General features: G+C 35.4%; 1 protein-coding gene across 1 annotated transcript in view; it reads left to right on the top strand.

Annotated features, from left to right (window-relative positions):
- KIF6 (kinesin family member 6) overlaps positions 1-15445 on the top strand; it is a 140013-nt gene that overhangs the window by 94270 nt on the left and 30298 nt on the right. The gene's annotated exons all lie outside the window — the stretch shown is intronic.

Genomic DNA, 15445 nt, shown 5'->3' with positions numbered 1-15445 from the left:
CTAGATCTTTCATTTACTTGTATTGTTATTTTGGTTTCCTTCAGAATTCCTGTCTGCCTTGTGCACAATCAAGAACAGATCCCATCAATATCAGTTTCTTCTATTTCTAAGCTATATTTAATAGTATAAAACTATGCACCACAGAGGTCATAAAGCACATTTCATGCAGTCTGATTACATTCTGAGATAGTGACAGCAGTTGGCTGTAACTTGTGTGTCATAAATATCTTTTCATTCTGACTGGAAACGTGTTTTTCAGTACACAGAATAATCTAACCACTTCTCAATTGCATTAGCATTTCAAAAACACGTCAGGAAGTTAAAGCTGGAAAAAGGAATCTGGAATAAGATTTTCGTGGTAGGCTTTTGCTGATGTTATTGCTTGCATAAAAAGATTAAGGAAAACATAGTCTAGATGCAAGCTGGATGTGAAGTGTAGAGTGACTGTAACATAAGAAATGAGACATTGTGGCTAGCGTGCCCCTTTGCTACTATACCACATGTTCCTGGATTCTGCTTCCCTTTATGCTTAACAGCACTGTGGTGAATGTGGATATTTTAAAATTATTTTTATGAAGAACAATATGTGTCTCTCAGATTTTTCATCATGATTACTTTTCATCATGACTTAGAAATAAGTAGGAGAATTTTCTTGTAGGATGAAAGTTTTATTCATCTAATATTCAAATAAATAGATAGATAAATAGATAGAAAGAAAGATAGATAGGAAGAATATTGGGAAAGTTTTTCTAGCCCAGGTAATTTTAGTGATCCATTTTAGGCACAAATAAGGGAGCGGAGGGTTTTGGTGCAAGGATTGAGGAGCAAGAGAATGAGCACTTCTTTTTCAAGGTCAGTATGTATCAGAGGCAAGGGCTTCTTTATAAGTTTAGTCTCTTTCATTCAACAGTACTACTCATAATGAATAAAGTTGACACTTCAGTTTGTAATGGAAAGCAAATTATCAGAAAGTCAGAAACTCCCTCTGAGGTGAAAGAAATTTGCTAATATTTAGATTTTCCTTTCTTTCCACAAAATCTAATGAGCTTTCAGATGAAATTCAACGTACCTAACTTGTGTAAATTAATTTATGCTAATTAATAAATTCTAAGTAACTTCAGAAATGCCGCCTCTGTTCAATCACTGCAAAGCTCTCATTCAGCACAGGAACAGGAATCATCCATCACCCTATAGGAAAGGTTCCAGATTGCTGAAGATGTTGATAAACAGAATGGTCAAAAATTGCATGTATGCATTCCAGTTTATACAGTTCCTTGTCATTCATGAATAGCATCATGGAATGCATAGGACAATACTTGAGAAGAAAGTGATGCAGAGATATAGCATCACCTTGTTAGGGTTAACAGGAGTTTTATTTTTTGGACACAGTTATCAACAAGAGCTTTTTATATCATTACCAAGAGCATCATTGAGACTAAGGAGAAAAGACAACATCTGAACAAACTGTTCAATATTAAATACCAAGAAAAAGCCCCAAGTGTTCCTTTATGGATAATACAGCAGAATTGGGGGCATTAAGCATACTGTTTTCAATGTGGGTGAAAATGACACATTCATTCAGAATCTAGTGACTAAAAATATTGCTCATACACAGGAATGTGCTACACACTAGTTGCATTTCAGATTGGTAAACATTTCCAGTTCATCTCTGTAAATGTCTATTTTGGAGTATTTATACCACTATTAGGGTTAGTTTTTTTTCCTAAGGAAAAGTGTACTACATGGTATTTAATGCCCAAAGGAAAGGAAAGCAGCTGTTGTTTTTTGTCTGTCCAGAAATCAGCTAATGTTGTTATTGAAGCTGAGAGAGAAAGGGCAAACTCATGTGGGAGTAATAACAGTGTGAGGAAACAGGCACTCTTGGAATTAGAAAGGGTAGGTGGGTGGATTATGTGCACATGATGTTGACGATGCGGCTATACCCACAGGAATGCTGAGATGTTGCACTGCTCTGCCTCATTTCAAGCTTTGAATTTTGTGCACAAGACCATAGGATACCAAAACCGATGACAGTGCATAATGAAGTAATGTTCTTGTATTACAAAGCAAGGTTATTGAAGGATCTTTATCTGATTTGCTTGCAAATTGCTAAAATAAAATTTAAAAAAGTTGTCCTTATGTATTGCAGTTCATGCTGTGTTACACTGAAATGGTGGGGTTAAGGGAGAGTGAGGACAAGATGTAACAGTGCTCTACTGATTCTGATTCACCGTCTTACACATTGCACATAAAACCTATTCAGAACATAAATAATGTAGATCCTGTATTTATGATCAACTTTTCTCTATGTGCAAGACTCTATCCATATATACATGAAGTTACAGTAAGAAACGGAATGGGGGCAACTAGGAAGAGAGAAAAAAGGCTTCCTTGTAACAATAGTAAAAGTTTAATGTATATGATCACAATTTTAATTTTATTTAAAATTTATATAAAATTTATTTTTATTTTAATTTAAAATAAGCAGACAAGTTATGAAAGTTGATAATTAAAATGATGGTATAAAAGACCACTGATGGCAAGATTTTTATTTGAAAAAGATATGTAATGTCTGATCACAGCTGCTACTTCTGGTTAATTCTGCTCTGTTTCTATTTTCCAGTCCACATTTTTTTCCATTCGAAAACTTCTAGGTGTTCTTGTGTGACAGCACTCTGTTGGCTATTTTGTCGATCTTCAAAGTTTTATCTTTGCACGTAGGCATAAATTACTTTCTTTCAGGAAGGGGAATTTATTGCTTAAAAATTAGAATATCAAGGATGGTTCTAGGAATATTGTGCATACTTTAGGCCATGATTATATGGATTGAAAGAGTTGAGGGATGTCAAGAATTACTAAAAATCATTTTTTTAACTTCTGCTGAATAAGCATAAGTACTTAAGAAGGGTATGATTCTTCAGTTGAAGAAAAATCTGTTCTTCACATGGAAGCTAAGTTAACTGAATATACTGTGATAATTTGCTATACAAAAACAAACTCCTCTAAAATCAACATGGTACTTTCTTAAAGCTCTATATTGTAAGTAGCATTATCTATTAATTTTATATTAATATAAACGTTCTAAGTGGAGACACTTATTCACTGGACATTGTTTCAGCCATGAACGAAGTGAGGCTCTAATAATGCATTCCATCCTTCAGTGTAACACTCTGAAATACTTATCTTTTTATGGAAATAAACACCGAGACTTCAGAGCTGTTCTTTAGCATAACACACTATTCTAGCTTAATTCCAGAAAGTATTAAGTGTTTACACAGTTTTGTATCAGATGTGCATGCACAGTGAATTTCTCTGGAAATGACTATGGCAGATGAAAAACAGCAGAGTTGGGTTCTTAAGGAACTGACTAGCTCCAAGAAAAAATAAAGAAAACATTAAAAGAGTACATTCCACAAGCAAATCTGGTTCAAATGAGATGCAAACAGCATATAAGTGAATGAATTCAGTATGAAGATTGAATGAACAGATAACACAATAGTATCATTCCATTCTATTCATTCTTTAGGTAGCTTAGTATGAATTGGTATTCTTAACAGAGACCTTAAAAGTCTGTGTAACTTGAAATCTTGAGCTCCTTACTGAAGAAAAACTTTAGCTGACATCGTGAGCTTGTGTTGTACTAGAGTAAGGGGATGAAAAGACAATTCAGAAAAGACTTCTGTATTTTGCTTTGTGGTTGTTTTGGTTGTGGTTTTTTTTTTTTTTTTTTTTTTTTAATTTTTTTTCCAGTTGATATAGGACACTCTGAATTAGATATAGTTGCAATATAAAAACTAAAATAAAATATGTCATCCTTATATTATGAAAAATATTACAGTATATTGAACTTCACTTACAATTTCACCATTAAGGCTGATCAGCATTTTGCTGGTCTTGAGAACAATGCATCAAAGTGCACTCAGCCAGTCACTTAGAGTCTGCCCTATATTTAAGAGGTAGAGTGTGGATCACTACTACCGTACGGTACTATTGCTATTGTTTGTGAACTACAAGTATCTGAAGGAAAAAGATATATGCCAGTTAATTGTTCTTTAAGTCATGTCACAGTTTGTCCTCCTTTTTTGTTTCTCATGCCGAAGATTCTAAGGGATTTTCAGTTATTCTGAGACTGAGAAGAAAAAATATTGTACATGTGCTGAATAAGTTGGCTGAGGTAAGATATGAAAGCACATGAATGTAGTGAGTACCTCTCAACTCCCCCCTCCTCCCCCAAAAAATAAAACCAGCCGTACGTAGGTAGCCATTTTTCTGTTTCTATTTTTTTTTTTTGTTTGGTTTTTTCCTTTGTTTATCTTTTCATTTGTTTCTGATTAAGACAATTTGTCCTCTTGCACTTAATTCAATCTTAGTGGAAAGAATCTACCCATTCTCTGGTATGTTTTTAACTGATGTCTTTGACACCCATCATGTTTATCACAAGCATCTGTCATGCTGAATAATTTAAACAAATGGTTAAATAACACCAAGCTGTGTTGAGCTGGACTGTTGAGAACCTTAGAAATTCTGGATAAATAGCCAAGTTAGTGATCTAGAACAAGCTGAGACAGCTGTTTACTATGAGAAGTAGTAGATTTAGAAATATGCATCAGTGGAGTTATCCAGCACCGGGATATACACTGAATCTCAAGTGAAGCTTTGCTATTAACTGCTGGAGGATGTCAGTTCTGACTAACACAAGGAAGCACATTAACTCAGAAAAATCTGTGGCCATCTGTGAAGGGAAAAAAAAAAAAAACAGAGAAAACAAGCCATAGGGACAAACAGTCCCCCAGCTGTAATTTCCCAACTGGGATGTTATTCAAGGTGGCCCAGTGCCTAAGAAGCCCCAGCCTGTTTCTGATCTCCAGGTCAAATTCAAAGTAGTTTTGTAATAAACCAGGCGTGTTTATGTGTCCACCAAAAATAGCAGTAGCCTCTGAAGCTGAAGCCATTCAGTATGGTTGACAGAGTCTTCAGATTCTTTCTCCTTAATTTCTTGGCCCAATTGTTTTGCAACATAATGCTGAAAAAACATATTTCCTGTGTGTTTGTTTTGGATAAATATCCGATCATCATGCCATTATGACTGCATTTCAGAATCTATTTTTTAAATGTTATATTTTGGTTTTTGGAAATGTGGAATTAAAAACACAAAGACAGCTGAGTTTCTGCAGATTTTATTTCTTAACCACCTTGCCATCATCTGCAGTTTGTTCTTTGTTAGAAATGTGATTTACTTAGCTTTACAGGATGCTACTTATTTTTCCATTTGGTTACAGCTCCTTCCAATTCAATTTATTTCCTTCTCTCCATAATGAAGTATCACTTTCCCCTCAGTTCTACTAAGGTTCTTTTTCTACTGACATCTAACTCTCTACAGGCATGATTCTTACGGCTGAATTTAGCTGGTGACCTGTAGAGCACAGTATATAAATGTGATCATTCAGAGTGCCATGCATTTAATAATCTTTCTCGAGGTGCTTTACAGGCAGAGGTGTCAAGCATTTCACACAGGCCTGGCAGATGGCTACAAAATGTTAGGTCATTGCTGTGATTGAGTCTCCACAACCTATTTTCTTGTTCTAGGAGCAGCTAGGTATATAATATGAAATGATGAATGGCAGGAATATGTTTTCCTTTCTCAATATCAAGTCACTGAAAAGTTCACAGGTTCACATTAATACATATTTTTGTTTATATACAGTGTTCATAGTGAGTCAGAGTAATAACTGATTTTTTAAATTTTTGTGACAGTTTGAATTAGAATCTCAAGAGAAGTCACTGCAAATTAGAGCAGGAGGAGGACTCACATTGTGTTAGGCTAGTAAGGTTGTTTGTTTGGTGTAATTCTCAATACATATGAGTAAGAAATGAATAATGAAGCAATACCTTTAGCTGAATAACAGCCACTAGAAAACTTGTAGTAAAATGTGTGAGCAAGGAGGAAAATCAGACAAGAATACAAATTCTATGATAGTAGCCTGTGAAGTATTACTGTACCTTTCTGTAAACTGGAAAGACAATCCATCTTTGTTATAATTACTGTAGGCAATGTAAACATCATAGGTCAAAATCTTGTCTCACTTCAGTACTACTCATAGGTTGATGGCAACTGGAGCAGAACTGTCTGTGCTGCTACTGCTCCAGTGGGTTGTGTAAATGTCAGAAGCGATAGAAGGAGCAGTGTCTCAGAATCATAGCATGGCCGAGGTTGAAAATTCCCATTGCTGTGTGTTTGTTTGTCATTCCTTAGGACAGAATTTGTCTTCCTTGCTATGTCGAATCTGAGACTAAAAAGAGAATCAAGAAGTCCTAGAAGCTTTCTGGCAGCCTTACTGCTTTCCTGTTTTTCCCAGAAAGAAAAGGTTAGAGGATAGCATCTTCAGTAATGTAAAAACGTCTCTGCAGCAGCACTCAGGAAATTTGAAAAATAAACCTATTTTGGAAGATACAAGTCTTTTGGTTTCAGGGGGCAATGCATATGTTTACACCAATTCTAAATATTGTCCATTGTTTCAGCATAGCTTACATATGTTTGTTTTTACTTTCAGACAATAGGCAATGCTCCTGGGTGACAGTGCATAGGCTGGATGTGTGCTTAGAACAAGAAAACATGATTTGTCAAATGACTCATTTAGAAAATACCAAAATGAATGAATTCATTTGAACAGCTCTATTATGCTCCCCTGATGTGCTATTCTTTAAACAGAGGAACCTTATTAGTGTAAGTGACTCCAGGCCTAAGACATTAATGTTTTCTTTGGATCTATGCTGGAATCTACATATGTAGGAAACATTTTCATTTTCTAATTATTACAAATGATGTTCTGTTCTTTAGAAACAGAAGTATTTTCAGGGGAAAAAGTTATGCTCAGGAAGAACCTAAGTAAACACTTTTTACTTAGAGTTTTCTCCAGAATAACTAAAACCAAATGGACCAGGCTCATTGGATTTAATCAAGTTATGAACTGCCATGACTATAAACTGGAAAAGTACCTCTCAGAAACAGATTTTTTTCTTGTAGTCTGTCTACAGACTGAAAAATCTTAACATTGCTAGAATGATGCTGTGTTTTTCTGCTTTGTTAGGCTTATATGTTCTGATGAAGTCAGTTGAATTTGCTCTTTAAGAGAAGTCTTAATATTCATAACTATATTATTGTTTTAAGAATGTTTCTATAATATTTTTGCACAGAGTTGTCTTTGATCATGTCTTTATTTAGTACTGGGTGTTCTGAGACTCTAGGAGTGAAGAGTCAAGATCTCAAAGTCTGGAAATAGTGAGCCCATTACTTTATTCAGGGATGCACTGTTGAAGAATTATGCCTCTTCACAAGCACTAAAGCAAAAATGTTGTTTCATAGGATCTTGTAATTTATTTTCACATCGGGTCAGCATTGATGCAGCCTTACAGTATATTTGCATATACATATATGTACTGAAATAGAATAGCTATTTTTTCCCCAATCAACATACTTTTTAATTGTGTAGAACTGTAGAGTGATGTAATCACAGCTGACTGTGAATGTTGCAGAAGTATAATCAATAGTGCAGGGTTGTATTTTATGATGTTCTCATGCACTTTTGTTAAGGCTTGAGGAAAGACTTATTTTCAGAGCTGCTGATCTCGTTGTGCAAGTTACATGCAGTCAGGCTGCAATTTCAATTGCTGAGCAATTCAAAAGAAGGCCTGGGCTCATCTAAAACATGATATAAATATAGTACATCTTTACAGAAAGCTATTTAAGGTTTGACTAGGATGTTAATATGCACCTAAAACAAACAAACAAAGGTTGCTGCTAATGAGCTTGGTATAATTATTACAAGTTACAAGCAAGAAAAACAGAAGTCATACACCCATTCTCACTCAGAACTTGTCCCCATCACTTTAAAAATCTGATTTCTTCAAAACATGGCAGCATATCTAAGATCATACTTTCTTGTCCATATATCATTGCTTTTCAGTGATGCTTCCTTGGGCCAGCTTAATATTGAATTAATGAATAAATTATGCAACAGAGCAACAGTTTCCACATATGCATCATTTCTGACTCCTTTCCAGTACGTGGAAGGAAGATAGATTTGCAGAATATTTACAAACTTTGAACAACATCTAAAAACAGTCTTAGGCATCCAAGGTATAGCTTAAAGGAAATTTAGGCAACTAGATTCAGGAGAGCTATCCAGAAAATTAGCACAGTGTTAGTCCACCTCAGTTCCTGCAATGCAAACTGCCTTTGCTAGTGCATGCGGGAGTACTACTTTCATTGGCTGAGCTGATCATTCAGCAACCTATCTTCTACCCACTGAGAATCCAGAAATTATTTGTCCTCCTACTGAAGTGTCCTGGAGAGTATTTCTTGATAAACATCCACGCTTAGTTTAAAATGTTTGGCAGCACTGAGTTTGACTTTGAAAAATAAAAATAAAAGATGGGTAGTGACAGCCCACTTTGGGATGGTAGTATAAAGATCTGAGTATTTGTTTCTAAATTCAGAAAGCATCCATGTTCTGAACTCCAGTTTCAAAATGTTGAACTGCATTCCAGAGCATTTAGTGTTTGTTGTTGGTTAGCCCAGATATTCCAGTATTGTGTATGCAAACTGTTATGAATTTATGTGCATTAGCCACTTCCCATATTGCTTCCTATAAAGAAGAATTCTCTGCCTTTGGGTAAATGGGCACTGAGGTACATTATATCAGTCCCAAAATTTAGATGAATGGGACTTGGGCTCAGCAATTCAGACCTAAAGAGCCAAAAGCAGTCTGCAGTAAAAGGAAGAGAAAGGTCAAAAATGTTATGATCAGAAAAAAAAAAAACGAACACAGTTTCTGAACAGTTTTGCTGTTTAACATTACCAAACTATTTCTTTGTGTGTACCAAAAAGAAGGTAAAAAAGGAAAAAGAGAAAAAAAAAAAAAAAAAAAGCTGCTGGAAAAAAAAAGCCTGCCTGATAAAGAGCATTATGGAAATGCAGACCAAATAATGAACTGTTACAGAGGTGATCATTGATGAGAAAGTGGTAAGCACTCATCTTAGTTAAGAAAAATAAATGTGATATAATCTAGCCAAAACTAACAAAAGAAATTGAGAGAGCAGGGAGTTGATACACAAGATAGAACTGAATACATAGAAACGAGAACAGAATTTAGAGGACCACTGAGTGGCTTAAGAAAAAACCAAGTGCAGAGTTATCCTACAGTATGTGACAGAGAAGGCTGTTTCATAAGATTTCTGTTTATAGATTTAATCATGTTTGAAGGAATTTGAAGTGTTGACATAAACTGTTACTTTCTCTGCTGAGTATTGCAAAGAAAAGAATTTCCCATATTCTACATCATGGTCGAATGTATACATTTGAGTCCATGATACGTAAATTTGAAAGAATTAGAGTGTATTAGGAAAAGTGTACATTTCCAAAAGTATTTGCTCATATGCTGAGTGTGGACTATGGCTTGAAACCACAGATTTGACCTGAAAGTCAGAGTTGAGCATCCAACTCTCAACCTGTTGTTTTTCCAAGTTTCTCAGACTGATGAGTTCTACAAGATATCATCAGCTATCTTGCTGGCATTTCATACATTGCAATTAACTTGAAAATGTTGAAAATTGTCATTAAATGTATTCTTGTGCTGAGATGCCAGACTGTGCTGGAATTCCCAAAACACAGGCAGCTGCTTGCTTCTACCTGCTCTTCTGTGCGGGCAGAAACCTTTGACAGCAAATGTGGAGAGGACTGGAAGGGAGATAGGGAAGGAGAAAGGGGAGCCAGTTAAATCTTAGATTGTTGGAGATGTTTCTTCAGTCAACAAAAGGCAGAAATCCACTACAGCAGGTAATACTTACAATATATTACTCATGTATAATCGTTAATATACTTTTATTGTTGATGAGGTCTGTGTTTTGTACCTTGAAAAATATCTTGGCAATAATCAGGAGACTCTGAGTGTTGCAATCATGGTTCTCCTTTTATTCTCCTCAGAGAACTTTCTGAAAGCTAGGACTTGTCATTTTACATGGGGATTTGGCCAGCCCTGTATCCCAAAATACATCACTTACATCAGAAACAGTGTTGAGTCAGATTACAGATCATTTTGTCTCCCCAGGTTGTTCTTATAGAACTTTTTGACCCATTTTTTTCAACACACCAGGACAGAGGTTATAAAGAAGAGTCAGAATTTTCCCTAAATGATTCTTTGGGTCAAAGAAAGGCTGAACAGTTTGCCTGCTCTTAGTGTGGTGGGTTGCTGAGGTACAACAGAATTTTTTTTTTGTTCTGTTACTGTTACAACATATACTTATTATCATAGGTTTTGTTGTCACAAAATTTCAGCACCCAATTGTTAAAAGTATCTAATACATCTGATAAGATTTCCCATAACTATCTCCATTTGAGGTTTCCATGTTCAAGAAATACTCCTTTCATGTATTTCCGTTTTAGTTCAATGTCTCCTACTTCAGTGTCTGATTAGAACTAAGATACTTTAAAAATCCTTTGTAAACTGTTGAAACTCCAGCCTCAAGCTCAGTTGAAAGTCTACATGACTTAAGGAAGTTATGTTACGGAATTTATGAGTACTCTGCCTTTAAAACATACCTTACTAATGCTAAATATGAACTTCTATTGTGCTTATTCAGCAAGACTCCTCTTCCTCAAATGGATGCACACAACTCTGTAAATCAAATGCAGTCAATTCAGAGATGTAGTAAGTTTTCATAGCTGGCTAACAGCTGGGTCCAACTACATGTGTAGGGGCACTGCATTACAAACAGTTTGGCTGCTTACTTCCACAAGCCAAGACAGTGCAGCACTTGTTTATATCATTTGGCTTATTTTATCCTGATGATGTCCAAACCACTTAGAGATTTCTGGGTCTGTGCAAGATATCCAGGTGTCATGTGAAAAGAGCAGATAAGTTTGGCAGAAAATTAAACCCCATTGCATTCCAGCTTGTCCTCAGACATCAGAGGGGCTGGGGCTGAGCTTATATTCTGAATGGTCCCCAATTTGGCACTATAAATCTGGCCACATTCAACATATGGCTCAGGAAAACTAGAGTGTTTATTGGTTCCAGTAGTATCATCAAGTCCCCAATCCTGCAGGATGATCATGAGGTTTGGCCATGGGACTTCCACCCTACTCTGCACTCTATTATGTTGTTTTTTTTCTTATTTTCAGTATACCTGTTAGTCCCTAGTGATTGCTAACAGCAGAGATCTCAGGTAACGTTACTTAGGGAACCATCCTGAAAGAGATTATCCACCATACTCCACTCTGGAGTATGTCCACCTTTAAAGAGGTAGACGTTTCAATAGGACATCTCTGGTAAATATTTCACATAATCCACCCTGAGACTATAGTCACTCAAACTTCACAATATGTGGAAGGAATTGGGTAAGTCATATGCTGTCTATTAGGATTAGAGCTCACGGGGCTCTCAGGCTGTTTGCTATTTATTGGATGAGATGATTGACTCATAGTTCCAGTATTTAGCAGAATCATCTTATCAGTCCTGAGCAAGACCTTAAGATTAACAGCCAGGCCAAAGGAGGAAGTTGGATAGGAGGGAGCATACCATCTCACCAGGATAGCCACTAGATAGAGAAGGAGAAATGCTCTCTTTATCAGTCTAACTACACTAGAGCAACATGCGGAAAATCTCAAAACATTCCCCAGTCAGCATGGTTTTGTCATGGGTGAAAGTTGTGTAAGCATTTCAGCTAGCAAGTCAGCTGTAGCTCTGTTCTGCACTATGCCTTGAAAACATAACCTCAGTTGTATTAAACAGTTGTGATTTTTGGAGACTCTAAACAGAGATCTAATATTTAGACCATATAGCATAATTAAAGAGTCGGTATGCCCTGGAAGGTGAGTTCCAGGAATGGAAGGTTTCCTGAAGAATTAAGAGGATGTTCTGTTAGTTATTTTAAGTTAAAACAAAACAGATTCAAAGATGGGAAAAGAAAGAGATGCACTCTAAGCTGTGAAGATTTCAGGATCTAGAAGATGGAATGACTTCAGCTAAATGTAGATTGGAAAATGCGGTTAAAAAAAAACAGCAAAATATTAAGAAATAACAGTAGATGAGAGATTGTTGACAAAGGCTCAAGCCTGTCAAATACAAAGTCAAAAAATACCCTGCGTAAAGATAAGGGTCAATCCACAATATTAACTGCAAATATTCTTAAAGAGGAAGTGTGAATTATATGTGTACTCTTTGCTTGTCCGGTATTCTTTAAGTTGGCAGCCTTTGAAGCCTTAGGATAGTATTATATGGAACATATAATATACGGAACATCTGATTAAACATATGAGAAGTTTTAAAACCTGTAATGTAGACTCAAGTGAAGCCAGAAAAATGTACGCTTTTAAATCAATATTTTTTTTAATTGCAACATATTCATTTTTGTATTGGCTTGAAATATGTAGAGTATTGTCAAAGCATTCGCTGTCTGAAATTAACTGGAAGATAGTTTTAGATCCTGGAAATAGTCTAGGGTAACACAGAGACAAAAAGTTACAGGAGAGCTACTCTATTCAAGCTATTGATTCTGTTACTGATTAGTATAATTGGATACTTCTCTCTGCTTTATTTCATTCCTAATTGGACTTCTCTACTCCACTTTATCTCCATTTTACCTCTTTGCTTTTGTCTGTTGTCACAAAGCTGAAGTTCTATGTTGCCAGTTCATCTCTTTTCCATACCTCGGGATGGTACATGTGTCCAGAAACACGGTCCAAAACCAACAGATTTATCACAGCCTAAATGACAGCTGGCTGCATGCTGAGTAAGTTCTTAAATTCACAAAAACTACATTTTTGCCAAAACATGCGAAGTTGCAGCATTGAACATTTTATTGGGATTGTTATCTTCAAATGAAGAATGACTCCACTGGAAAAAAATATATAAATACTTAATATTAACTTCAGACATCCTTTTAGCTTCTTGTTTGGTGAAACTTCAGAAAACATAATTAGCCATATATTGAGAGATATTTGCCAAGTATAAATCCAATTTTTGCAGAAGATATTTAAGCACTAGTTGTCCACAAATTTACACTGTTGGAATCACAAGAATGTTTTGTTTCGTTTTGTTTTTGAATAGCAGTGTTATTCTTCATATTTATATGGGTAAATATTTGTATATATGAAGATTGTAGAACTGGCAGTACTAAAGACTGAAATCTTCCATTTGTTTACATGGGAAGATCTGTGCAGGCAGAAGGATTTGAATCATCCCCTAATTGTGTCACTTACGAACTTCAAACGTTGCATTGGGATGATGATGTTCTCATAGAAAGAAAATCAGAGCAGGTCAGGAACATTCACTCTTCCCCACAGATATTTGTAGTGAAAACAGAGAGAGATTAATCAAAAACATAGACAGAAAATGTTAACTTTTTTTAACATAAGTAAGAGTTTCTGTGTGAAAACTAGAGGGCTTCCCTCCCTCCCCCCCCACCCCAAAAAAAAGGAAATCTAAATAAACAGTAAAATTTCAAATTAATTTAAAATCAACTGAAAGATTAAATTGTACCTGCCTAAGTAGCGGTATGGAATTATAGTCAGGTGCCTCGTGACACCTTCTCATCTTCTGAATGGGATTTCAGTTTAGGCTACTTTTCCCAAAATAGAATAATTGCTTCTCCTCAGGAACTTTTCTGTGAAATGAGTTTGGTTTATGCTGCCCTGAGTAAGAAGTTGGGATTATTTGAATCAGATAAATGTCACCTTTCTATTCTTATTGAACAAAAAGTAAACTGTCTTGCTATAAGAATGGTGAGATTAGATTTTTATTTTCCTAGCCGAAGAACTTCTCTTTGGGTCCTCTCTGGCTGTAGGTGGTCTTGTTTGTTCATGAGGTCATCAGATTTAAGGACAAGATGTCTTTTAGTGTTATGGTCCCTGTCATGGATGGAGCAGAAGTGAAGGCTAGAAGAAAAGAAGGGAGAGCGTTAGGGGCATTACGTGCTGCTGGCAATAAAATTAGGTTTCCTGCATCCTCTGTGCTGTCTGTCCCATCTGTACTGGCAAATTAGAGGTGATGAAAAGTGAAGCTTCTTGGCTGCTTCATTTTAAAAACAACTCTTACATTCTATTTTCACGTATTTGTATTGATGGCATTAAAGTCACATATTGACATGATAGAGAACTTCACATGTAAGTCATTCTCAGCTCACTTTTAATAAATAGCATATTTTACTTACTTACAACTCCTTTTCTAATAACTCCTATTTTATAACTCCTGTTTTTTTTTTTCTAAATGTCAGTGACAATGTGTTTTGCAGCTCACAATGCATGAGAAAGGGATGTATTAAGCTGATACATAAAGATACATGTGTGATAGGTGAATACATAATTTTTTGAGCAACCTAAGCTAAGATCAATCCATTGAGATAAATCACAAAATTGCTACAGATTGGTTCATAATTGTCTCATGTTTCAATATACAGTAACGTTGCTGTGGATATTAATTTCCAGGATCAAAAAAAGCAATTTGGGGGGAAAAAATGGTATGTTTAATGTCCTCTCACCAACTATTGACTTCAACCGAGTTGCTCTATAAATCTTTCAAAGCACAAATTCCATAAGTTTGGATCTTTCAAATTGGCTTGATCTGTGAAAATGTAATCCAGTTTTATGGGTTTTAAAATTTATTTCTAATATTTTGTTTGTTTGTGATAGCTTTAAAGGGGAATAATTCTCTGGTTTCAGTAGAAATAATTGAAAACAGTATAACATAATGTGCAGCAAAATGGAAATCTACAGTATCACTTTTATAGCCAAAGAGTAGGTAGGATTTTAATGGTTTTGTTTTTGTATTTTGTGTGTCGTATTTTTTCATAAGACATCCAAAACAACATGACTTAATTGCTACATTGTTATACATTGAATACAGTACCTATTCCACAGTGCTTCTAAACATCAAAGAAATATTCTCTGACTTGTCTGACATTAATTAGCCATAATTCTTTAGTATTTATACAGCAGTTTGATCCTTGTGACCTGTGAATTTAAATGTTCTTTTTTCATTTTCCATTTAAACATTTGACAGCTTTTAATAACTTAATTTGTTCTGAAAATATTTTTACTTCAGAATACATACTAATATGATATATAAATAGTAATCAATCTAAAGAAAAAACATGAATCCTGCAGGGCCTTTTTTTCTTTTTTTTTCTTTCATTTTGTTTTTTTTTTCTATCCCTAGTATCCAGATGTACAGATTAGTAGAGACAATGAACAAGTCTCAAAAATTTGAGAGATATAATCCATCCTCACACAGAACACAAATTCTGCTGAAATTGCACATTTAGGGTTATGTTTTTCCTCTATCAGTTCCATTAATATCAATGAATAACGGCTTCCCGTGTGGTAATCTAATTATGGTTTGAAATAACTGGTGAACTGGACCACTGTCATGGATCAAGGAGGAAATTAATT

Source organism: Centrocercus urophasianus, unplaced genomic scaffold, assembly GCF_019232065.1.
Source record: "Centrocercus urophasianus isolate 14NV4802_14NV808 unplaced genomic scaffold, USGS_Curo_1.0 seq_10, whole genome shotgun sequence".
Taxonomy (NCBI): Eukaryota; Metazoa; Chordata; class Aves; order Galliformes; family Phasianidae; genus Centrocercus; species Centrocercus urophasianus.
This window is presented reverse-complemented; position numbering and strand designations above follow the sequence as displayed.